Source organism: Triticum dicoccoides, chromosome 5B (assembly GCF_002162155.2).
Source record: "Triticum dicoccoides isolate Atlit2015 ecotype Zavitan chromosome 5B, WEW_v2.0, whole genome shotgun sequence".
Taxonomy (NCBI): Eukaryota; Viridiplantae; Streptophyta; class Magnoliopsida; order Poales; family Poaceae; genus Triticum; species Triticum dicoccoides.
The window spans coordinates 517,862,942-517,886,054 of record NC_041389.1 but is presented as its reverse complement, the minus strand read 5'-3'; the positions used below and the strand labels follow the sequence as shown (position 1 = coordinate 517,886,054).

General features: G+C 51.2%; 1 pseudogene; it reads left to right on the top strand.

Annotated features, from left to right (window-relative positions):
• Window positions 1–23,113, top strand: part of LOC119305946 — a 72,146-nt pseudogene that overhangs the window by 6,896 nt on the left and 42,137 nt on the right.

The following is a 23,113-nucleotide window of genomic DNA, read 5'->3' as shown; positions in this document are numbered from 1 at the left end:
ATTGAATTGAAACTTTAAAATGATTATAATTGATATTTGAAAATGTTACCCAAGGGTAGTTGCATTCTGATGCTTTACATCCTCTGGATGTCTTTTTCCTGAATTTATGGTACCTACACAAACATATCCTTTTATCTAGCATTACACTGCCCTTTACTTCTCATTAACTTTCTGTATGATGCACTGCTTTCGGGTTACGGAGACACATCCCAAGGACTGCATCCATCCACATGATGTCGCATTACCAATCAAACTTGCGGATGGTGATGTCTCCCTCATTTCCTACCTCATTGAAAGAACTGCCAAGAAGGCCATCATCACAACAAATTGGCCAGAGCTTCGTCCTGACACCAACATCAAAGAAGGTGACATTTGCCTTCTACTTCAGAAACCAGGCAAGGCATTCCATGTAGGTTCCTACCGGTCTCTCTTAGACCTGTTACATATGCTTCATCGAGCAACTGTGGCTCCACTTTTGGACGCCGTTGCCTGAGTTTTGAACCATCTTACTGTATCTATAATGGATCGTATTGTGAACCATTCATCATGTTTGCAATTCATATAAGATATCTATATTTTCTTCGCATGCAACTGATGTCTTGTTGATCCCTTTTTGCTCCTGCATTATTTCTAGTTATGTACTTGCATGTACCAATACTTCACATTACTATACCTTTAGTCTGACAGAATAATGTCACTTGGTATAGACAAGAATGTGGAAGGGGCGCCACCTATCTGGCACCGCAGAGCTTCCGCTCAGGTGGCGCACCAAGGTGCGCCCCAACCACTAGTACCAAACAGACATCGCAGCCAAACCTAAACATTTAAGACCTGAGGTCCCAACCAGGACGCATGCCGGGTATGGGGCACCTATTAGTCCGGAGCACTCCTCAACCAGGATGCCTGTCGGGTATGAGGCCGCCACAGCCACCTGCCACCAATCCATCTTTAGAGTTGTACTGTTGCATCTACCTTGCACGGTGTAGCTACCGTCGACGCCACCACGATGCCAGACAACTTCCTCCTCCTGCGCGAGTCCATCTCCGCGCATCGGACGCCGAGACTCGACTGCACCATGCCGCCGAGACCCATCGTCGATGAAACTGTTGATGCCACACCGCCCCACCTACATGCCATCTCGCGTCGGCTCCGAACTACCAGCAACTCCACCACCCTGAGCAGTCCTCGGCCGATGCCTTCAGGAAGGAACACGACACCAAAGTGCCATCGTCGCCCAAACTGTCACACCCTGATTTTCGTGGCACTACACTTAAGCTAAAAATCATGATAAAGTGTGGTTTGACAAAAACTTTTGAGTGTGTTGGACCTTGCCTTGATTGGTTTTTGTCAATTGTTTGCAAGTGCTCTAAAAATAAAATAAATCCTCCAACTCTTATACTCCTTCTCCTTGATCCAAAAACCTTTCCAATGATCATGCCATGTGTATAGGACATAAAAATAATTTCTTGCAAAAATAATTTGGCCAAATAGTATTTTCAAAAATTAGTTTTTTCAAAAAACCCTGAATTGAGGTTTGCACTGCAAGTACTTAATTAAGGACAGTAAAAATCTTTCCAAAAATATATTTGACTCCTATTAGATATAGGATACCCAGAAACCACAAACATATAATTTTAAAAGTTATTTAACTATTTTATTTAAAAGATTTTTCTTAAGGCCAGAAATGGTCTTTAATAGGGAAAAATTATTTTATTGCTTCAAAAATATTTGACAAAATTTAGGGAAACTCAGTGGGCATATATTTACCATATATAAGAGTTTCAACACATGGTCATGTTCAAAATATTGGACAAAACCTCACAAAACCATTTCTGCCCATTTCAAGGGTTTGAAATATTTCTACAGGACATATTTTCATAAAAATCCAAGGAAAATCCACCAAGTCACAAATGCATATTGTGATCATATTGCAAAGCCTCATGTCAATCCAGGTCATTTTGGTTAACCAAAATGCCCTAAAACCCTCTCTGACCAGAATCAAATTTGAACAACTTTGTACTACCAACTTTCTCTCCTTGACCCCAACTTTTGTGAGCATGTTCACATGACCAAATGAGGCTACTACACCAAGTGGTGAATCTAGGGGAAGTAATTTTATCAACTAGATCTACACAAGTTCATTTCTGCTAATTTTTAGGGTTTACAAAAGTTGCATTGGCAACTTTGCCCAAATAAGCTCCAAATTAGTGGAACGCCCTAATTATATGTGCATTTCACCCTGTTGAGTCTGATGCCAGATGGAGTTCATTTTCTTAACCAAACAAGCATCAAATACCTTCTGCCATTTTACTAAAACCCCTGTTTTGACCACTTCCGCTTTTCTCCATGACCTCAACTTTTTACCATAGCCCATGAGAGTCCCCTTGCACCTCCAGTAACTCTTCCCTGGCCTCAACTCAATGATTGAAGGGTGAAACATCCCCATTTACCCTCCTGGACAGCAGCATTCTTCTCCTTTCTCACCTCCCTCCTCACTCTAGTGGATCTCGAGGGCATCCAATGCCCCTTCCCACTTGTTTACTTCTCCCTAGCGCTACCACACATGAGTGGGCATGCCCCTGCCCCTTAAACAATGCCATGGCAGCCAAAGGCACGCTCTAGAGCGTGCTACAGTGCGCTCCCGCACTGTAGCCGCCCCCTGCCAAGCGCCTCCGGCCACCTCGAGCCTCCCCCGCGCGCCAGTCGATGCTCCTCGACGTCCGCAACACGCCACACACCTGTCCCCCTCCTCCTTATCCCTCCTCTTGCCCCAGCTCGCACACGCGCCGGCCGCCCGAGCGCACCAGTAAGCACGCTCACATGCGCGGTGCCCCTGGCCCCCTGCTTTCTCTCTTTTCAGTCCCCTCGCCCTGGACCGACCCCACGAGCACCCCCGACACCTCGCTGTGAGCCCCCGTGGCTTGCAGCGACGGCAACGGCCTCGCCGACGCATGAGCTCACAGTGCACCTCGCTCGCTTCCCTTAAAGGCCACCCCGAGCCCTCTTTGGCTTCCGATGGCTCTCTCTCCCTCCTGCGCGTCATCCCGACCGGCTCACTCCTTTCCCCGCGCCCTCCATAGCCCTCCAGGGCCGGAGCCATGCCGTCGGCCTCCTCCTAAATTCGTGCTCTGTGGCCTCTCCCCTCCCCTTTACATTCCACCAGAGCATCACCAACCTCGCCAAGGACATCTCCCGAGCCCCATTTCTTCCTCTCCGTGGCTGCAGCGTCGTGTCCCACCCTCACCATCGCCGCTGTCCGCCGTGGGCGATGCGCTGCTCGCGTACGACCAACCCAGCGATCGTGGCGCACCTTGACGGATGCGACACGCTCTCCTGAGCACGCCGTTGTGCTGGGTGTCGACGGAGGTGGCCGGTGCCGCCGGGGAGAGTGCCGGCGCCGCTCGGCCTCGCCTCCTATGTTCCCCGTCGCGCCACGCGGGAGGTTGAAGGCGACCTGCCGTTGGGGCCCGCGCGTCAGTGACCTAGTGGGCGGGCCCGCCCATTTAAGTGCAGATGGCTTCCACCGTTACCGCCTCTCCCGCGTGAAGGCGTATTCCCGGGAAGCCGCCTCCGACGTGGCCCCTGCGCGCGTGCGGCCGAGCCGCTCGGCCGGCCCAGTGGCGTCCTGCTGCTAAACCTCGCCCTGTGCGCCTCTTAAGGGTAAAGCCCTTGTCTGTTTCTTTCATTTTTCTTTTTCCAGAAACTTGTTAAATCTCCCAAATATTCATATTACCTCCAAATTTGATGATTCAAATTCCTAGTGACCCCATAAATCATTCTTTACCTCCAGGAGTAACTTACACATTTTTCCAGAATACTTTCTTTCACACATATTTCACAAAACCCTATTTCCCTATTTAAGTGGTGGACTTCGGAAAATCACAGAGAGATCAAATTTGGTCCAAATGCCATGATTCAAATTTCCAGATGCTTCTAAGTTCATAACTTAGTTTATGAACATTTTTCTTAATACTTTCTCTGCCACATAATATAATGAGCCAGTTCTTCATATTTGTCAACTTTGCAAATTCATAGGAAATTCATTTGAACTCCAAATCCAGTGAAACCAACTCCTAGATGCTTCTAAAATCATGGTTTGTTAAATGGGTGCCTTTGCTCATTTTTCAAAAATATATTTCTGTACACTTCTTGCAAATCCATAAACCCCTTGATTCCATCATATTGAAATGTTCAGAAATAACCACTGATCCAATTCCAATGAAACCACTCTGGTTATTCTTCATATAACCAGAGATGTCCCATAAAATTCAAATCCATATTTTTAGAGCACTTTTATTTTGCCTTGTTGTGTTGCTTATTGTGATTGTTTCCGGCATTAGTTGATGAAGTAGACGGAGTATTTGGAGAAGGACCAGAAGATTTCAAGACTCTGATGAACCAGGCAAGCAGCCCTTTGACCATGTCTATGAAACCATTTTATGCATGTCATATAGCACCATATTGTTGTTGCAACGGAATCATGATGAGGTGGTAACCACTTTGATGGTTTGCCACCGTACTTCCTCGTTGATACTTGCATTGTGCATGACCCTACCTTCTTATGAGGGTTATGCCGGTGGGGGTAGATAGGATGCTAAAGTAGTGCTACGCAAAAAGGGACGGGAATATGCATGGTGATGGAGACAAAGTATTTTCAAAAGACTTTTCGAAAACCCCATCGGGTGCCACTTATGCCCGGGGGAGATGATGGGTTGGGTAGCTACTTGATGACGAAGTGGTGTACCGAGGCAAGGGCGTGTTGTTTTCAAAACGGATTGGTTTAAGTTGCGACCGTTATTCCAACCTTACATGCGCAACCACTCTACCCTTGTATGGGAAAGGGCATTATTGATTACCTAGGCCGATACTAGCTTGGAGCCTGCATTACTAGTGACGGGGCAGAGTTGGTGCTCTCTCTCGGGACGGGGTCGTGCCAGGTAGGGCGGCCAAGAACATTTTTATGGGGCACCGGACACACCGTTGTGTCCCCTCTCGGATGTTACGATCTCGAGTGAGTCTCGTATGATGTACATCGTGAGGATATGGAATAACGAGTGGACTCCTTGTTAGTGTCGTCTAGGGAAAGATAGTGATCGGGTGCTTACCCCGGGTACTTGAGGTATCGCGGGTCGTGGATGACACGGAAGTTCCCCGGATCTTGTGGGTAAAGTGTGCAACCTCTACAGAGTGTAAAACTATTCGAATAGCCGTGTCCATGGTCAAGGACAGTTGGGTAACCGCTCTTGGGCTACGTCCATATGTTTCTGAAAAACAACACAGTTTGGTGATATTGATGATGCGACTCGTGAGGAAGTCACGATGAGCTTGAGCATTAGTTGTTTATAACTCTTTCTCGATGTTGATGTCTGTAACCTCATGATACTTGTTGCAGACACATTCATGTCCTTGATAAATGTTGATCATACTTGCATGAGAAAAACTAGCTTTCCGCAAAAATGCCAATTCAGCAGCAGAGCCTTGCATAATTATTTTGTTATCACTCTTGGGTTGCTTGCGAGTACATTCAAACGTACTCACTGGCTTGTCCCTGACTATTTACTTGGCCAGGCTTGAAAGAGCAGGTATATGAAGAAGAGATTTTGGTGACGATCGTGTGAGCTAGGACGCTTCCCAGTCAGAATGCCTGTAGGGTTAAGGCAGATGGCATGGGTCCAAGTTGTTATTGAAGATTTCCGCTGTGATGATACACTCAAGACTTGACCATAATGGTCCTACTTGTGTAAAACGGTATGTATGGATGTAAGACTCTTGTTATTCAGCTTATGTGTGTTCAGTGAGCATTGATCTCTGGGATCACTGTACATGTGCATTCGGTGATCTCGACTTATGAGTCGGGGTCCCCACAGAGCTGGTATCAGAGCCATCCTAACTGTAGGAAGCCTTAGTTAGCATGGTCGTTAGTTAGGGTAAAACTATTTCCAAAACTATTACAAGTTTTCAAAACTATCTATACTTCTCTTCCCCTTCTGAGTTTTTCGAAAACTAAGATATACTTTCCTCTTCCCCTTCAAATTTAATGGTCGCTAGAATCCTTATGCCCCTGACCATGGGATTCCTTGTAATCCTCATGGATAATCTAGAAGGAAGACGCCTTGCCAGACACTCACCCACCTCTTCTGAACACAAGACTGGCAAACACCACAGCAAGACAATGCCAACAGAAGGTACGCCCTCGAGGAATGAGGACATGAAGACCCAGAGGATGGTGACACCTTTGAAATTGCCCCAGGATTATGCAACCTTGGCCTACGATGACCAGCGCATAGGATATGCAAGATCATGATATACATCGCTAATAGAGTAACCCTGTCACTATCATTGTTGTATCGGCGACCACCGGTGGACGAGAACCTCGCCATTTGGTCCGCCTCACTATAGTGAGCAGGAAAACGGTTCTCTTCATCCCCCGCTCTCGGTGACGATATTGTCAACCATGTGCCCGACAGATTGGACCTCTACTATGCCTTGTTAATGTCATTGCATAAAGGATTGCCACCTGGAACCGCTGATGCCTTAGAATGCAAAAAGGATCGTCATGAATAAGAAGACAAGAGGAGACCAAGTCAACACCAGCTACAAGGAGCCACCTTCACCCCATCACTTCAACAGGCGAGAAGTTGTTGAAGAATCTTCAGGATCAACCCGGATCGTTTCATCAAACAACTACAAGAGACGTAGCAACACCCGAGGAAAACACAAAAGACTGCATGAGGCACGAAGTAAAGCACGACTACTTAGTCCGAGAACCCCTAGGGTAGGATGAGTCGTGTACCCCCTATGCGCAGTTGAGTCCGTATGATGGTTCGAATAGAACCATGACTATGTGTTGCTTGTTTTTATTTGTTTGTGTTTTGATATAGGTCGCACTTTTGCCCTAGGCGAAAAGTATGCGACTATATCACCTTCCTTACCTTGCTTCTTCTGTTTGGCCCTTTTTGCACCTGTTTGTTTGCACTTGCACTATAGAACCCCCTTTAGGCATTCCCCTCCTCTATGCTACTTTTCCCTCTCATCTCTTTCCTCAATTGAAGACAAGCAAGACAATATGCACCAAGGATTCCACCTCGGCGACTAACAAGCACTGAAGACTTTTTGCTACAACCTCCTCGACCAAGTACAACCCCGTATGTTTACACCTCAAGACTAGAACCCTATCCCTAGACCCTACAGGACTTCACGAGATACCCCAGCTCGAAACCTTAACCATGAGCTTAACCTATGGAATCACAAGAGAACCAGTTAAGCCTCTGTAACCTTGCACAAGACTGGGTTCATTATGGAACTAGTGGACGTAGTGAGCGAGCACATTGTCATCCTAAGGTAGCACCAGAACTGACGATGCCATAGGAAAGACCAATTTGGGGATATTTGAATAGAGGACAAATGACTTGATGAGTTTATATCAGTGACCTTGAGGAATTTTCTGAGACTCTTTGGTAGATTATAGGGCTACCATGTTGGTAGATGAACTTGGTGGGATCATGATTATGGATTAGCATAGCTTTCATTACCCTTGATTAAACTGGATTTAGTAGGACAAATTATGATCGCAAGCTGGAATTCTTGGAGGAATAGGGATTTGTCTTAGCCAGGGGATATTGATAGGAGATAGTTGATATTACGATAATGACTTGGGGGAAAGTGTGGAAACTCTCGCGGGACATGAGATTTGGATTAAATAGGTTACCCTAGTGGAGTATGGATGCAGAGTAATTTTACATGGTTCGGAGTAAATTGGATTTAGACTGATGATCTTGATCATGATACCATGTTTCTAGGTGGACCATAAATGAGGAGATTGGACTAATTGTCGGTGTTTATTTAGGCATCTTTGTGAGCTTGACCTTGGAGTATTACTAGATCACAATAACGGGAATTGGTGGAATGATTATAGTAAGGCAGCCCTTTCAAGTATTGGGGATTATAAGGACTTTAGGAGATCATGTGGAACTCCAGCATAAGCGTTGGATTTGTAGAATTAATGGATTATGTAGTGATTAATGGAAGTTAACGGGTTGTTGGAGTTGATTCATAGAAAAGGAAACAAGATTTTGGAGTGGCATACGACGTGTTTCCTTAAGATAGAGATGCACTAGCATGGACCTTGGAAGAATAGGATGAGCACTTGGATTGTCCTGTTTTATTCCAGCTTGGAAGCTTGTATGCTCTACCCATGGATTTTTAGGGGTAGCCACACACATGAGTTTGGGGATAGTAGACATGTATGATTTTGTCAGACCTCTTCTCGGGAGCCTTGAGGATATGAATAACATGAGTGATGACTGGAGTTGACCTATACGAGATGATTCTTTTAGTAATATGATGTGAAGACTAGGTAGAACTATTGGCATCTCAGAAACTGTGCTTAAGGATGAGATGATAAGCATTCACTCGTACCCTAGAATCCTTGAAACCCTTAAGCCCTACCAAGCCACAACCCGGTTGGATCATGACCTTGGGGTCCTGACTCTAGGTCGAGAACACCTTGTCCCACACTCAACCGTTACCACCACCAATGCCCCAGCCTACCTTATGTACCCCATGAACAGAAACTTCATGGAGTACTTGGTCATGTTGGTTGTCACTTTTACTTGGTGTCCTACTCGTCTAACTGAAGATGGAAGAAAAATTATTCAGCTGGTTAGGAAACATTTGAAGACCGCCATGCCAAGGAGGAAGAACTATACCAACTAACGTCATCAAGAAGTAAACCTCCGCGTTGAAGACCAGGTGTATCTGAAGCCACTCCTCTCTAAGGAACCGAGCATTTCCATGACAAGGAGACCCATACCAAGATTCATCGGCCCCCTTCGAGATCACTCCAAGATTTAACAACCCCCTTTGAGATCACTACGAGACGAAGAGAAGACAGTTACCAGCTGGATTTGCCACCGGAGTTACCTAATGTGCACAACGCTTTCCATGCATCATAACCCCGGAAGTGTTTCCAACTTCCTAACTTGCCCGACCTCTACGAGGGCATTGACCACCGAGCCATTGACCCCTAGCCCAAACTAACCTACCTCGAGCTACCCATTAGCAACCTGGATCAAGAAGAGCGTCATACACGAAGCCACACCATCAAGTACTTCAAGCTCAATGGAGCACTACACGGAAGCAGAAGCAACATGAGGACTTGAAGACTACCCCAGATCCAAGTTTCTGTATCCCTTTCCGCGCCTAGTTTGGGAATCTCGGGGACGAGATTCTTGTAAGGGGGGTAGGCCTGTCACACCCTGATTTTCATGGCACTACACTTAAGCTAACAATCATGATAAAGTGTGGTTTGACAAAAACTTTTGAGTGTGTTGGACCTTGCCTTGATTGGTTTTGTTTTGTTGTTTGCAAGTGCTCTAAAAATAAAATAAATCCTACAACTCTTATACTCCTTCTCCTTGATCCAAAAACCTTTCCCAATGATCATGCCATGTGTATAGGACATAAAAATAATTTCTTGCAAAAATAATTTGGCCAAATAGTATTTTCAAAAATTATTTTTTTCAAAAACCCCTGAATTGAGGTTTGCACTACAAGTACTTAATTAAGGGTAGTAAAAATCTTTCAAAAAATATATTTGACTCCTATTAGATATAGGATACCCAAAAACCACAAAAATATAACTTTAAAAGTTATTTTCCTATTTTATTTAAAAGCTTTTTCTTAAGGCCAGAAATGGTCTTTAATAGGGAAAAATTATTTTATTGCTTCAAAAATATTTGACAAAATTTAGGGAAACTCAGTGGGCATATATTTACCATATATAAGAGTTTCAACACATGGTCATGTTCAAAATATTGGACAAAACCTCCCAAAACCATTTCTGCCCATTTCAAGGGTTTGAAATATTTCTACAGGAAATATTTTCATTAAAATCCAAGGAAAATCCAGCGAGTCACAAATGCATATTGTGATCACCTTGCAAAGCCTCATGTCAATCCAGGTCATTTTGGTTCACCAAAATGCCCCAAAACCCTCTCTGACCAGAATCAAATTTGAACAACTTTGTACTACCAACTTTCTCTCCTTGACCCCAACTTTTGTGAGCATGTTCACATGACCAAATGAGGCTACTACACCAAGTGGTGCATCAAGGGGAAGTAAATTTCTCAACTAGATCTACACAAGTTCATTTGTGCTAATTTCTAGGGTTTACAAAAGTTGCATTGGCAACTTTGCCCAAATAAGCTCCAAACTGGTGGAACGCCCTAATTATATGTGCCATTTCACCATGTTGAGTCTCATGCCAGATGGAGTTCATTTTCTTAACCAAACAAGCATCAAACACCTTCTGCCATTTTACTAAAACCCCTGTTTTGACCACTTCCACTTTTCTCCATGACCTCAACTTTTTACCACAGCCCCTCAGAGTCCCATTGCACCTCCAGTAACTCTTCCCTGGCCTCAACTCAATGATTGAAGGGTGAAACATCCCCATTTACCCTCCTGGACAACACCATTCTTCTCCTTTCTCACCTCCCTCCTCACTCCAGTGGATCTCCAGGGCATCCAATGCCCCTCCCCACTTGTTTACTTCTCCCTAGCGCTACCAGACATGAGTGAGAACGCCCCTGCCCCTTAAACAATGCCATGGCAGCCAAAGGCACGCTCTGGAGCGCGCTACAGTGCGCTCCCGCACTGTAGCCATCCCCTGCCAACGCCTCCGGCCACCTCGAGCCTCTCCCGCACGCCAGTCGATGCTCCTTGACATCCGCAACATGCCACACCCCTGTCCCCCTCCTCCTTATCACTCCTCTTGCCCCAGCTCGCACGCGCGCCGGCCGCCCTAGCACACCAGTAAGCACGCTCACACGCGTGGTGCCCCTGGCCCCCCTGCTATCTCTCTCTTTTCACTCCCCTCGCCCTGGACCGACCTCATGAGCACCCCCGACACCTCGCTGCGAGCCCCCGTGGCTTGCAGCGATGGCAACAGCCTCGCCGGCGCATGAGCTCATAGTGCACCTCGCCCGCTTCCCTTAAAGGCCACCCCGAGCCCTCTTTGGCTTCCGATGGCTCTCTCTCCCTCCTGCGCGTCATCCCGACCGGCTCACTCCTCTCCTCGCGCCTTCCATAGCCCTCCAGGGCCGGAGCCATGCTGTCGGCCTCCTCCTAAATTCGCGCTCTATGGCCTCTCCCCTCCCCTTTAGATTCCACCAGAGCATCACCAACCTCCCCAAGGACATCTCCCGAGCCCCATTTCTTCCTCTCCGCGGCTGCAGCGTCGTGTCCCACCCTTACCATCACCGTCGTCTGCCACGGGCAATGCGCTGCTCGCGTACGACCACCCCAGCGATCATGGCGCACCTCGACGGATGCAGCACGCTCTCCTGAGCACGCCGGTGTGCTGGGTGTCGACGAAGGTGGCCGGTGCCGCCGGGGAGAGCGCCGGTGCTGCCCGGCCTAGCCTCCTCTGTTTCCCGTCGCGTCGCGCGGGAGGTTGAAGGCGACCTGCAGGTGGGGCCCGCGCGTCAGCGACCCAGTGGGCGGGCCCGCCCGTTTAAGTGGAGACGGCTTCCGCCGTTACCGCCTCTCCTGCGCGAAGGTGTATTCCCGGGAAGCCGCCTCCGACGTGGCCCCTGCGCGCGTGCGGCCGAGCCGCTGGGCCGGCCCAGTGGCGTCCTGCTGCTAAACCTCGCCCTGTGCGCCTCTTAAGGGTAAAGCCCTTGTCTGTTTCTTTCCTTTTTCTTTTTCCAAAAACTTGTAAAATCTTCCAAATATTCATATTACCTCCAAATTTGATGATTCAAATTCCTAGTGACCCCATAAATCATTCTCTACCTCAAGGAGTAACTTACACATTTTTCCAGAATACTTTCTTTCACATATATTTCACAAAACCCCATTTCCCTATTTAAGTGATGGACTTTGGAAAATCACAGAGAGATCAAATTTGGTCCAAATGCCATGATTCAAATTTCCAGATGCTTCTAAGTTCATAACTTAGTTTATGAACATTTTTCTTAATACTTTCTGTGCAACACAATATAATGAGCCATTTCTTCATATTTGTCAACTTTGCAAATTCATAGGAAATTCATTTGAACTCCAAATCCAGTGAAACCAACTCCTAGATGATTCTAAAATCATGGTTTGTTAAATGGGTGCCTTTGCTCATTTTTCAAAAATATATTTCTGTACACTTCTTGCAAATCCATAAACCCCTTGATTCCATCATATTGAAATGTTCAGAAATAACCACTGATCCAGTTCCAATGAAACCACTCTGGTTATTCTTCATATAACCAGAGATGTCCCTTAAAAGTCAAATCCATATTTTTAGAGCACTTTTATTTTTCCTTATTGTGTTGCTTATTGTGATTGTTTCCAGCGTTAGTTGATGAAGTAGACGGAGTATTTGGAGAAGGACTAGAAGATTTCAAGACTCTGATGAACCAGGCAAGCAGCCCTTTGACCATGTCTATGAAACCCTTTTTATGCATGTCATATAGCACCATATTGCTGTTGCAACGGAATCATGATGAGGTGGTAACCACTTTGATGGTTTGCCACCGTACTTCCTCGTTGATACTTGCATTGTGCATGACCCTACCTTCTTATGAGGGTTATGCCGGTGGGGGTAGATAGGATGCTAAAGCAGTGCTATGCAAAAAGGGACGGGAATATGCATGGTGATGGAGACAAAGTATTTTCAAAAGACTTTTCGAAAACCCCATCGAGTGCCACTTATGCCCGGGGGAGATGATGGGTTGGGTAGCCTCTTGATGACGAAGTGGTGTACCGAGGCAAGGGTGTGTTGTTTTCAAAACGGATTGGTTTAAGTTGCAACCGTTATTCCAACCTTACATGCACAACCACTCTACCCTTGTATGGGAAAGGGCATTATTGATTACCTAGGCCGATAGTAGCTTGGAGCCCGCATTACTAGTGACGGGGGAGAGTTGGTGCTCTCTCTCGGGACGGGGTCGCGCCAGGTAGGGCGGCCAAGAACATTTTGATGGGGCACCGGACACACCGTTGTGTCCCCTCTCGGATGTTACGATCTCGAGTGAGTCTCGTATGATGTACATCGTGAGGATACGGAACAACAAGTGGACTCCTTGTTAGTGTCGTCTAGGGAAAGATAGTGATCGGGTGCTTACCTCGGGTACTTGAGGTATCGCAGGTTATGGATGACACGAAAGTTCCCCGGATCTTGTGGGTAAAGTGTGCAACCTCTGCATTGTGTAAAACTATTCGAATAGCCGTGTCCACGGTCAAGGACAGTTGGGTAACCGCTCTTGGGCTACGTCCATATGTTTATGAAAAACAACACAGTTTGGTGATATTGATGATGCGACTCGTGAGGAAGTCATGATGAGCTTGAGCATGAGTTGTTTATAACTCTTTCTCGATGTTGATGTCTGTAACCTCTTGATACTTGTTGCAGACACATTCATGTCCTTGATAAATGTTGATGATACTTGCATGAGAAAAACTAGCTTTCAGCAAAAATGCCAATTCAGCAGCAGAGCCTTGCATAATTATTTTGTTATCACTCTTGGGTTGCTTGCGAGTACATTCAAACGTACTCACTGGCTTGTCCCTGGCTATTTACTTGGACAGGCTTGAAAGAGCAGGTATATGAAGAAGAGATTTTGGTGAAGATCGTGTGAGCTAGGACAATTCCCAGTCAGAATGCCTGTAGGGTTAAGGCAGATGGCATGGGTCCAAGTTGTTATTGAAGATTTCCGCTGCGATGATACACTCAATACTTGACCATAATGGTCCTACTTGTGTAAAACGGTATGTATGGATGTAAGACTCTTGTTATTCAGCTTCTGTGTGTTCAGTGAGCATTGATCTCTGGGATCACTGTACACGTGCATTCGGTGATCTCGACTTATGAGTCGGGGTCCCCACACAAACAGAGGAACAGAGGCTTTCGCCTGTGCTCATGGCAGAGATGGGGGGCGTATGATACACACCAAAGCCTCTAGGAAGGTAATCGGCGCCGAGGGCGTCGACTTTGGTGCGGCCGCCACGCCGGCCAGGAGTTTCCCCCGGATCCATGCCCACCCACCAGATCCATCCAGGCAGTACTGGCGTCGACCGTACTCGCTACCGTAGCCAGCACGAACCGGAGTAGATTGAGTCGGAGACGACGCCTCCCATGGAACTCCGGGGCGGCCATCGAGGAGCCGTCGTAGCGCCGCCGCGTCCACGCCGCCCACGTAGCCATGGAGGGCCCCCATCTGCACCCGCAGGTGCCGCCCGCCAGGCAGGCCGCACCGTGCGCCACCGATCGAGGCCACGGCCCCGAGATCCCCGCGCCGCCCGAGGCGCCGGCGGTCAGATCTGAAGCAGATCGACTACGGCCACCATAGGCGCGCCCCGAACGGCCCCCACGCGACCACTGGGGAAAGCAGCTCCTGCCGTCGCCCCATGAGCCCTCGCCGGCGTGCCCCATCGCCAACGCGCCGCCAACTGCCGCCGAACACCACCCGCGCCAGGTCCGGACACTTCGGGGAGGAGAGATCCCACCGCCGCCGACACCAACCGGGCTTTGCCCGGTGGCGCGCCCCGGCGGCGGCGGGCAGGAGAGGTGGGAGAGAGGGCCGAGGGCTTGGCGGCGCTAGGGTTTCCCCTGGTGGCTGTGCTGGAGCGACCCAGGGGAGGGGCACCTGGGACTGGCGGCGTGGGTGACAAGCTGGAATCAAACCTGTCCAGGGAGAACCACGCCTGCCTAGAGTGGCTGAATGGCCGGCGGTCGAGCTCGGTGGTGTACGTGAGCTTCGGGAGCATAGCAACGCTGACGAGCAAACAGCTCATGGAGCTCGCGTGGGGTTTGGCTAACAGTAAGCAGGACTTCCTGTGGGTGATCCGAGATGATCAAGTGAATAATGGCGGTGACCCTGCTGTTGTGTTGCCGCCGGAGTTCTTGGAGGAGACAAAGGCGAGGAGGTACGTGACGAGATGGTGCCCGCAAGAAACGGTGCTGCAGCACAAGGCGACGGGCGCGTTCCTGACGCACTGCAGGTGGAACTCGGTTCTGGAGAGCGTCTGCGCCGGGGTGCTGTCGGGGGTTGGGTGCGACATATGCCAAGGGATGGCTTATCATGGTGCGAGCGAGTAGAACATCGCCAGTGCCTGGAAGCGGGATAAGGCGTAGACACGAACACCGGCGCACTTTACCCAGGTTGGGGGCTCACCTCGGAGACAATACCCCTACTCCTGCTCTGCGGGGTCTTCGCATGACCACTAAGGCACTAGTGAATACAAGGCGCTCCTTGAGCTGTATGCTAGAGGTTAAAGAAGGCAGGGCTAGCTCTCTTCTTCCTCCAGATATGAGTCTAGGTCTATCAGGTTCGGAACCCTTTGAACGGGTGCCCTGGGGGGTTTATATAGGCCTACCCCCCAGGGGTACAATGGTAACTTGGCCGGGCGTTGGGCCCGGCTGTCAGCATCTCTGGTCGCCGGCTTCTCCGCCGGCAGCTGGGGCCCGCCGCCTGGTGGGATCTCTGACTGGTCCGGTATGGAGCCGATAGGCCGCTCCCACCGCTGGCAGGTCTGGTTGGTGGCTGATCACTGTAGCCATGGTGCTAATGATGCAGGCTTGGTCACGGGAGCATGGCTGCAGTCCCGCCGCCTGGCAGGAGATCACTGTAGCCACATCGCGCCCCGTCTGGCTAATGGCTCACTAGCCGTAGGGGAGGGTCCGGCCGCCTATTGGAGGCTGGCGTCCCGCAGCTCCGGCTGGTCCGGCTCCCGCCGTCTTCCGGGCTCTCTTTTCCCGGTAGGGCCCGTCGCCTGCAAGCCGTACCGACAGGCCGTCATGGGAACAAGACCCTGTCGGTTTAGGAGTGGCGCAAAGGGGGAATGGCAACAGTGCCGCGCCTTGCAGAGATCTCCGCCTGCATGGGCACTGTAGCCATGCCAAGCCCGGGATCCAGGGGTACGGGGCTATGTTGTAACCTCACCCTGTCTTGTCTTCTTGATGAGGGGCGCAGACTCTGAGGGCACCTGGTGGCCGCCTGCTATAAGCTGGCCTCTCCGGAGGCCGTCTGCTAGGAGTCGGCATGTCTTGGTGCCGTCTGCTGGTGCTGGGCCTCCTTCGGGCAGCTGGCCGTCCGAGCCAGCCGGCCACCAGAAGGCGGGGTTTCATTCTGGAGTCTCGTGGGTCGAAGCCGGCCCACAGTCTTGAAAGGCTCGAGGACTCGGGTTAGCCTACTCGTGGCCCATTACTCTGACAGTAGTCCCCGAAGCCGACGAGGTGCCGCGGCCGATAGGTCGTAAAGCCTCAGCGGCTTCCTTCTTCGACGCGCTCCGGTAGAACGCCCGGTCCACCTGGTGAAGTACCGACTGGTGGAGCTGTTTTGACAAGGCGGACTCGTCTGCTGATTTTGAACACTAAGGCGGGAAACAGGTGGCGTTCCTGCTAAGCTTCCTCAGGCCTGCCGCCCGCCACGAGTGCGCCACACGACGCGCGTCAGCCCGGCCAACCTGCCACCCCACGCTCTCGATGGGACGTGACAAGGGGTCGGGCCCGCCACTACCCTGCCTCGGCACGCGGGCGGATCCGCTGCGGCCGAGGCAGGCGGTTGCGGTTCCCACTGGAGTTACTGCGCAGTAACCCCACAGAGTAATCGGGGGGGGGGTCGTGGGGTCGTGGGCGCAATTAATCCCACGATCCCCACGTCCTGCCCCCCCGGCTTCGCCGTCTGGGGGCTATAAGTAGGGGAAACCGGGGAGTGGCGGAGCTCGCGCACTCTTCTCCTCGCTCTTCTTCCTCCTCTCTCCGCTACTGCCTCTCGCTCGCCGCAACGCTGCCGCATCTTGCCGCCGGCGAGCTCCTCCTCCCCATGCAGCTCCTCTCAAACGCCATGGCGCATGAAAGGGGAGGCGACTAGGACGGCTCGTGGTGATCGAGGATCACCTCACCTTCCTCCAGGCCACGCGCCGGATGCCCAACGCGGCCTTTGTCAAGGTGCGGGTGCTGCCGCAGGAGGAGATCTCACCGGTGCCGCAGGGGAACGAGCAGGTCGTCTTCCCCTCGCACTTCCTCCGCGGCTTCGGCCTCCCGGCGAGCAGGTTCCTCCGCTCGTTTATGGATTTCTGCCACCTCCAGCCGCACCACTTGACGCCCAACACCGTGACACTGCTGTTCGCTTTCATCACGGTGTGCGAGGGCTACCTCGGCGTTCTCCCCACCATCGACCTATGGGGAGCTTGCTTCTACGCCAAGTTGGGCACTTCCGCCAAGGAGACGGCGTCGAGTGTGGCGCGTTCGTCACCGTGCGCCAACAGTCAAAGAAGAATGCCTTCCTGCCATCAAGCTGTCACAGTCGGTAAAACTGTGGCAGCAATCTTACTTCTACGTCGAGAACGTCGACCCGGCGGTCGACTTCCTCAACCTGCCGCCTACGAGGCCCCCCTCGTCGGGCCTCGGGCCAACTGGCACTACAAGCCGAAGCCAGTGCCGGCCGAGACGGCGGCCGCCATCAACCGGCTCTGGGAGATGACAGAGGGGGAGGGCCTCGTGGCGGCCGACTTGCTGCTGGCCTTCGCCGAACGCCGGGTTCTCCCGCTCCAAGGCCGCCCTCATATGATCTGTCGGATGAGCGGGCACCGCGACCCCAGCCGGATGTGCATGAAGGAGATGCCGCCTGCCGAGGTGGCCCTGATGGTGAACAAGATCACCGACCTCAAGGTGCCGGAGGGCTCCTGACGGTTTGGCAAGCGGCCCTACTCCCGCGACAACCCGCCGCCAGCCGTAAGTCCCCGAGCTTCCCTTTTTTAGTTCTTGTCTTGGTCTTGGTCTTGGTCTTGAGTGGTTCTCCTCTGGAGCGTAGATCTACATGTCTTCGGCGACGGCCGCCCTCGTTGGGCCAGCTGGTAACTACCAGCCGGACCGGGAGGTGAGCGACGTGGACGACCCCGAATTGGGGGCGACCTCCTTGGAGGACGACGCCGTCGGCGGTGGCGACGGAGCGGGCGGCTCCAAAGACGGGGGCGGCGTGGAGACCTGGCCCGACAACGACGATGACGAGGACGAGCCGCATCCTGCGCGGGGCGCCGTTAATACGGGCGCAGGCCCTTCCGCCGGGCCGGCCGCTCGAGGCGGCAAGCGCAAGCGGAAGCAGGGCGCCGCCCTGTTCGGCAGCGTGCCGAAGAAGCCCAAGAACCCGGCCGCCGCGACAAGGCGGAAGGAGGCCGCGGTGAAGGCGTCCAAGTTCCAGAAGCTGCCGAACGCGCCACCCATGGTGTCAGCGTAAGTACCCTTTCTATACCTTCTTTTAGGTTCTTCTTTATCGACCCGGTTTGAGATTCCTTTGCTTTGTTTCTTGTCTCAGGGCCCCGCTTTCCCTTGACAAGTCGACCTTCGCCTCCGTCATCAGGTCGGCGGAGACTTCCACCACCACCCGACGAATTGATCCGGCCGCCGACCTCCAGGAGGCGCAGGAGCAAAACGCGCGAGAGGCGCATGAGGAGCGGGAAGCCGCTCGCCTAGAGAAAGCGGAGGCTGACAAGGTGGCAGCGTCCACACTGATGAAGCTGGCGGAGGCGGAAGCTGCAGCCTCGGAGAAGGAGCGGCTCGCGGAGGCCAGGCGCCGCCAGGAGCCACTGCTCGTCGTTCCCCTGAGCTTCGCACCACCTCCACCCGAGTTCGTGGGGTCGACCGGGGAAGCCGGCGACGAGCACCCGGTCATGGAGAGGGAGGGCGGCGATGCCGCCATGCCGGACGTTATCATGCCCCCGCCGCCACCGACTATTGAAGCAAGGGACGAGCAGCCGGCCGCCCCGCTGGCGCCACCAGCCAGGAACGAGGTGGTGACGGGTCCGACTCTTGAGGCCCGTACACCCATGCGCCGTCGTCTCGCCAGGGCGGCCTCGGTGCCGCGAACACTGGAGGCCGGTGCCACGAGCTCATCTGCTCCTAACACCGAAGCGACCAGTGTCGCGCCCTCCGGCTGGATGCGTGGAGGCGGAACGGGGGCCTTGAACGAGGCAGCCCTTGACGTCCAGGCCAAGCTTCGGGCCGAAGCCCACACCCTCAAGCGGTGCAACGAGGCGTTCCTAAGCTCGTGAGTAGCCATCTGGGTATGCTTATAACTTCTTTGTTTTTGTTGTTCTTATTTCTTGGTGGGGGCGCGCTGGCGCACCTACTGGGTGTACTCCCTAGGTTCCGGGCCGGCTGCTGAGCAGCCGGTCCGGAATCTTAACCTTGTAGGCGCCACGTGCTAACTCCTTCTGGCATTTCTTGTCACAGGATTACCACAACCTTCACGCGGCCACCTTCAACTCCGGAGTCCGGGAGCTGGAGAGGTAGACCGCCAACTTGTCGGAGAGCCAGAGTAAGTTTGGCTTTTCTTTCCTGCGGGGGCACGCTGGCGCACCCGTAGGCTGTAGTCCCTGAGATTTGGGCCGACTGCTGAGCAGTTGGGCCGGATCTCCCCGGTAACAGTATTTCTTTATTTAATTGTTGATGACTTCTGTCTTCCGCGGGGGCGCGATGGCGCACCCGCGGGCTGTAGTCCCCGATATCCGGGCCGACTGCTGAGCAGCCGGGCTGGATCTCCCCAGTGACCGCATCCCTTCTTTGTCCAAAGTTTAACATCTTTTTCCTTTCTTCTCTCTTGGCAGAGGCCAACGCCACCTTGCAGCAGCAACTAGGCGAAGCCAACACCGCTCTGCATGGCAAGGAGGCGGGGTGCAGCAAGCTTGCCGAGGAGCATGACCGACTGGTCACGCAGGTGGCGGAGCAGACAGAGCGTCTCCAAACAGCTCAGCGGGAGGCGAAGACGAAGGAGACCGACCTCCTTGCTGAATTTGAGGTCGAGCGCTCCGTCTGGGCTGACAAGGAAGCGCAGCTGACTGCCGGCTTTGGGAGTATTGAAGACATGGTTGACGGTATGCTTCCTCTCTTTCCTTTCTTTGCGTCTGCCGGCCTCTGCTTAGGCCGACCATCCATTTTTAACTTCTATCTTCTTTGCTTTTCTTGCCACAACAAAATTCTTCCCAGGCCATTCCGTTGCCGCGAACCAGGCCATCAAGGCCTACCGCGAGGAGCGGAGGACGAAGGGCGTGCAGATTGCCGCCAACGCCCCCCGGACTCTCAACGAGCAGCTTCTCAGCATCCAGGCCCGCCTTCGGCCGGCTCAACAGATGATGCGCCGTCTTCAACGTGTCGGGGCCCAGGCGATTTCCGCCCTCTAGCCAGGTGTGCAGGCACCGCGCACCCCCAGTCGGTCTGCCGACTGGATGGAGGTGGCGGCCGGCCGCCTGGAGGCCTGGAAGGGCTCTTCAGCCCGGGCTGGCGCGTGCCAGGATCTGGAGTTCATCAGGGCGTGGTACCCTGGGCTAGATCTAGCCCAGCTGACCACGTTCCCGTAGGAGGCGCTGGAGGAGCTGGTAACGGTTGAGGGCGATCTTGTCAAGCGGGCGGCGGCGATCGCCAACTACACCGACACCAGCGTATTCATCCCGGAGCTGGTTGAAGATGGCGTCGAGGCACCGCCGGAGTGGTTCGGGATCAACCCTGAAGACAGCGAGGACTCGGCCAAGGTGATCGATTACAGCGATGAAGGGGAGGAAGCGGAGGACGAGGACAGTGAAGAGGACGCGCCAGAGGTCGGAGGGGACGGCCAGCCCCAGCCCGACCATGCCTCGAGCAAAGATCCACGCTCGGGTGCGCCGACCGCTGCTGAAGGTAACCGGGAGGAGACCAACCAGCCATCCACTCCACCAGCCGGCGCGGCCAACTCCGCCGTCCAGCCATCCGCTGCTCCAACCGGTGCTGCCGACTTGACCGCCCTGCCGGAGCCCTCTGCTGCTTCTTAGGCCATCGCCTTTAATTTCTGCTTTAATCGTTCTTGACAAGACTTGTTAAATTTGCGCAATTCCACCTTGGAAGCATCGGTTAGTCCATTATAAAAGATATCAAGTATTTCATTTTTCTGAAGTGGATGATCAGGCAAAGCATTAAGTAATCGGAGAAGCCTTCCCCAAGCTTGTGGGAGACTCTCTTCTTTGATTTGCACAAAATTATATATTTCCCGCAAGGCAGCTTGTTTCTTATGAGCAGGAAACTATTTAGCAGAGAAGTAATAAATCATATCCTGGGGACTACGCACACAACCAGGATCAAGAGAATTAAACCAAGTCTTAGCATCACCCTTTAATGAGAACGGAAATATCTTAAGTATGTAATAATAGCGAGATGTCTCATCATTAGTAAACAGGGTGGCTATATCATTCAACTTGGTGAGATGTGCCACAACAGTTTCAGATTCAGTGCCATAAAAAGGATCGGATTCAACTAAAGTAATAATCTCAGGATCAACAGAGAATTCATAATCCTTATCAGTAACAAAGATAGGTGAAGTGGCAAAAGCGGGGTCATGTTTCATTCTATCATTTAGAGTCTTTTGCTTCAGCTTGGCTAACAGTTTCTTAAGATCTGATCTATCATTGCAAGCAAGAAACTCTCTAGCAGTTTCTTCATCCATAACATAACCCTCAGGAACAACAGGCAATTCATAATCATTTGGAGATCTTTCATCATCATTATCATCAATAATAGCATCTTCAATAATTTCGTTCTCTCTAGCCCTGGCAAGTTGTTCATCAAGAAATTCACCTAATGGCAAAGTAGTATCACACATGAAAGTAGTTTCATCATAAGTATCGTGCAAAGCAGAAGTGGCATCATCAATAACATGCGACATATCAGAATTCATAGCAGTAGCAGGTTTAGGTGTCGCAAGCTTATTCATAACAGAAGGAGAATCTAGTGCAGAGCTACATGGCAGTTCCTTACCTCCCCTCGTAGTTGAGGGATAGATCTTGGTTTTAGCGTCTTTCAAGTTCTTCATAGTAATCAACAGATATAAATCCCAACTGACTCAGAGAATAGAGCTATGCTCCCCGGCAACGGCGCCAGAAATTAGTCTTAATGACCCACAAGTGTAGGGGATCTCAACAGCTTTCGAGGGTAGAGTATTCAACCCAAATTTATTGATTCGACACAAGGGGAGCCAAAGAATATTCTTGAGTATTAGCAGTTGAGTTGTCAATTCAACCACACCTGGGTAACTTAGTGTCTGCAACAAGGTATTTAGTAGCAAGGTAGTATGATAGTAATGGTAATAGTAATAAAAGGTAAAGATAGTAATAGCAATATTTTTGGGTTTTGTAGTGATTGTAACAGTAGCAACGGAAAAGTAAATAAGCGAAGCACAAGATGTGAAAAGCTCGTAGGCAATGGATCAGTGATGGATAATTATGTCGGATGCGATTCCTCATGTAATAGCTACAACATAGGGTGACACAGAACTAGCTCCAATTCATCAATGTAATGTAGGCATGTATTCCGAATATAGTCATACGTGCTTATGGAAAAGAACTTGCATGCCATCTTTTGTCCTACCCTCCCGTGGCAGCGGGGTCCTAGTGGAAACTAAGGGATATTAAGGCCTCCTTTCAATAGAGAACCGGACCAAAGCATTAACACATAGTGAATACATGAACTCCTCAAACTACGGTCATCACCGAGAAGTATCCCGATTATTGTCACTTCGGGGTTGTCGGATCATAGCACATAACAGGTGACTATAGACTTGCAAGATAGGATCAAGAACACACATATATCAATGAAAACATAATAGGTTCAGATCTGAAATCATGGCACTCGGGCCCTAGTGACAAGCATTAAGCATAGCAAAGTCATAGCAACATCAATCTCAGAACATAGTGGATACTAGGGATCAAACCCTAACAAAACTAACTTGATTACATGGTAGATCTCATCCAACCCATCACCGTCCAGCAAGCCTACGATGGAATTACTCACGCATGGCGGTGAGCATCATGAAATTGGTCATGGAGGATGGTTGATGATGACGACGGCGACGAATCCCCCTCTCCGGAGCTCCAAACCGACTCCACATCAGCCCTCCCGAGATAGATTAGGGCTTGGCGGCGGCTCCATATCGTAAAACACGATGAAACTTTCTCTCTGATTTTGTTCTCTGCGAGATGGAATATAGGGAGTTGGAGTTGAGGTCGGTAGAGCCTCAGGGGGCCCACGAGACAGGGGGGCGCGCCCAGGGGGGAGGGCGCGCCCCCCACCCTCATGGATAGGGTGTGGCCCCCCTGG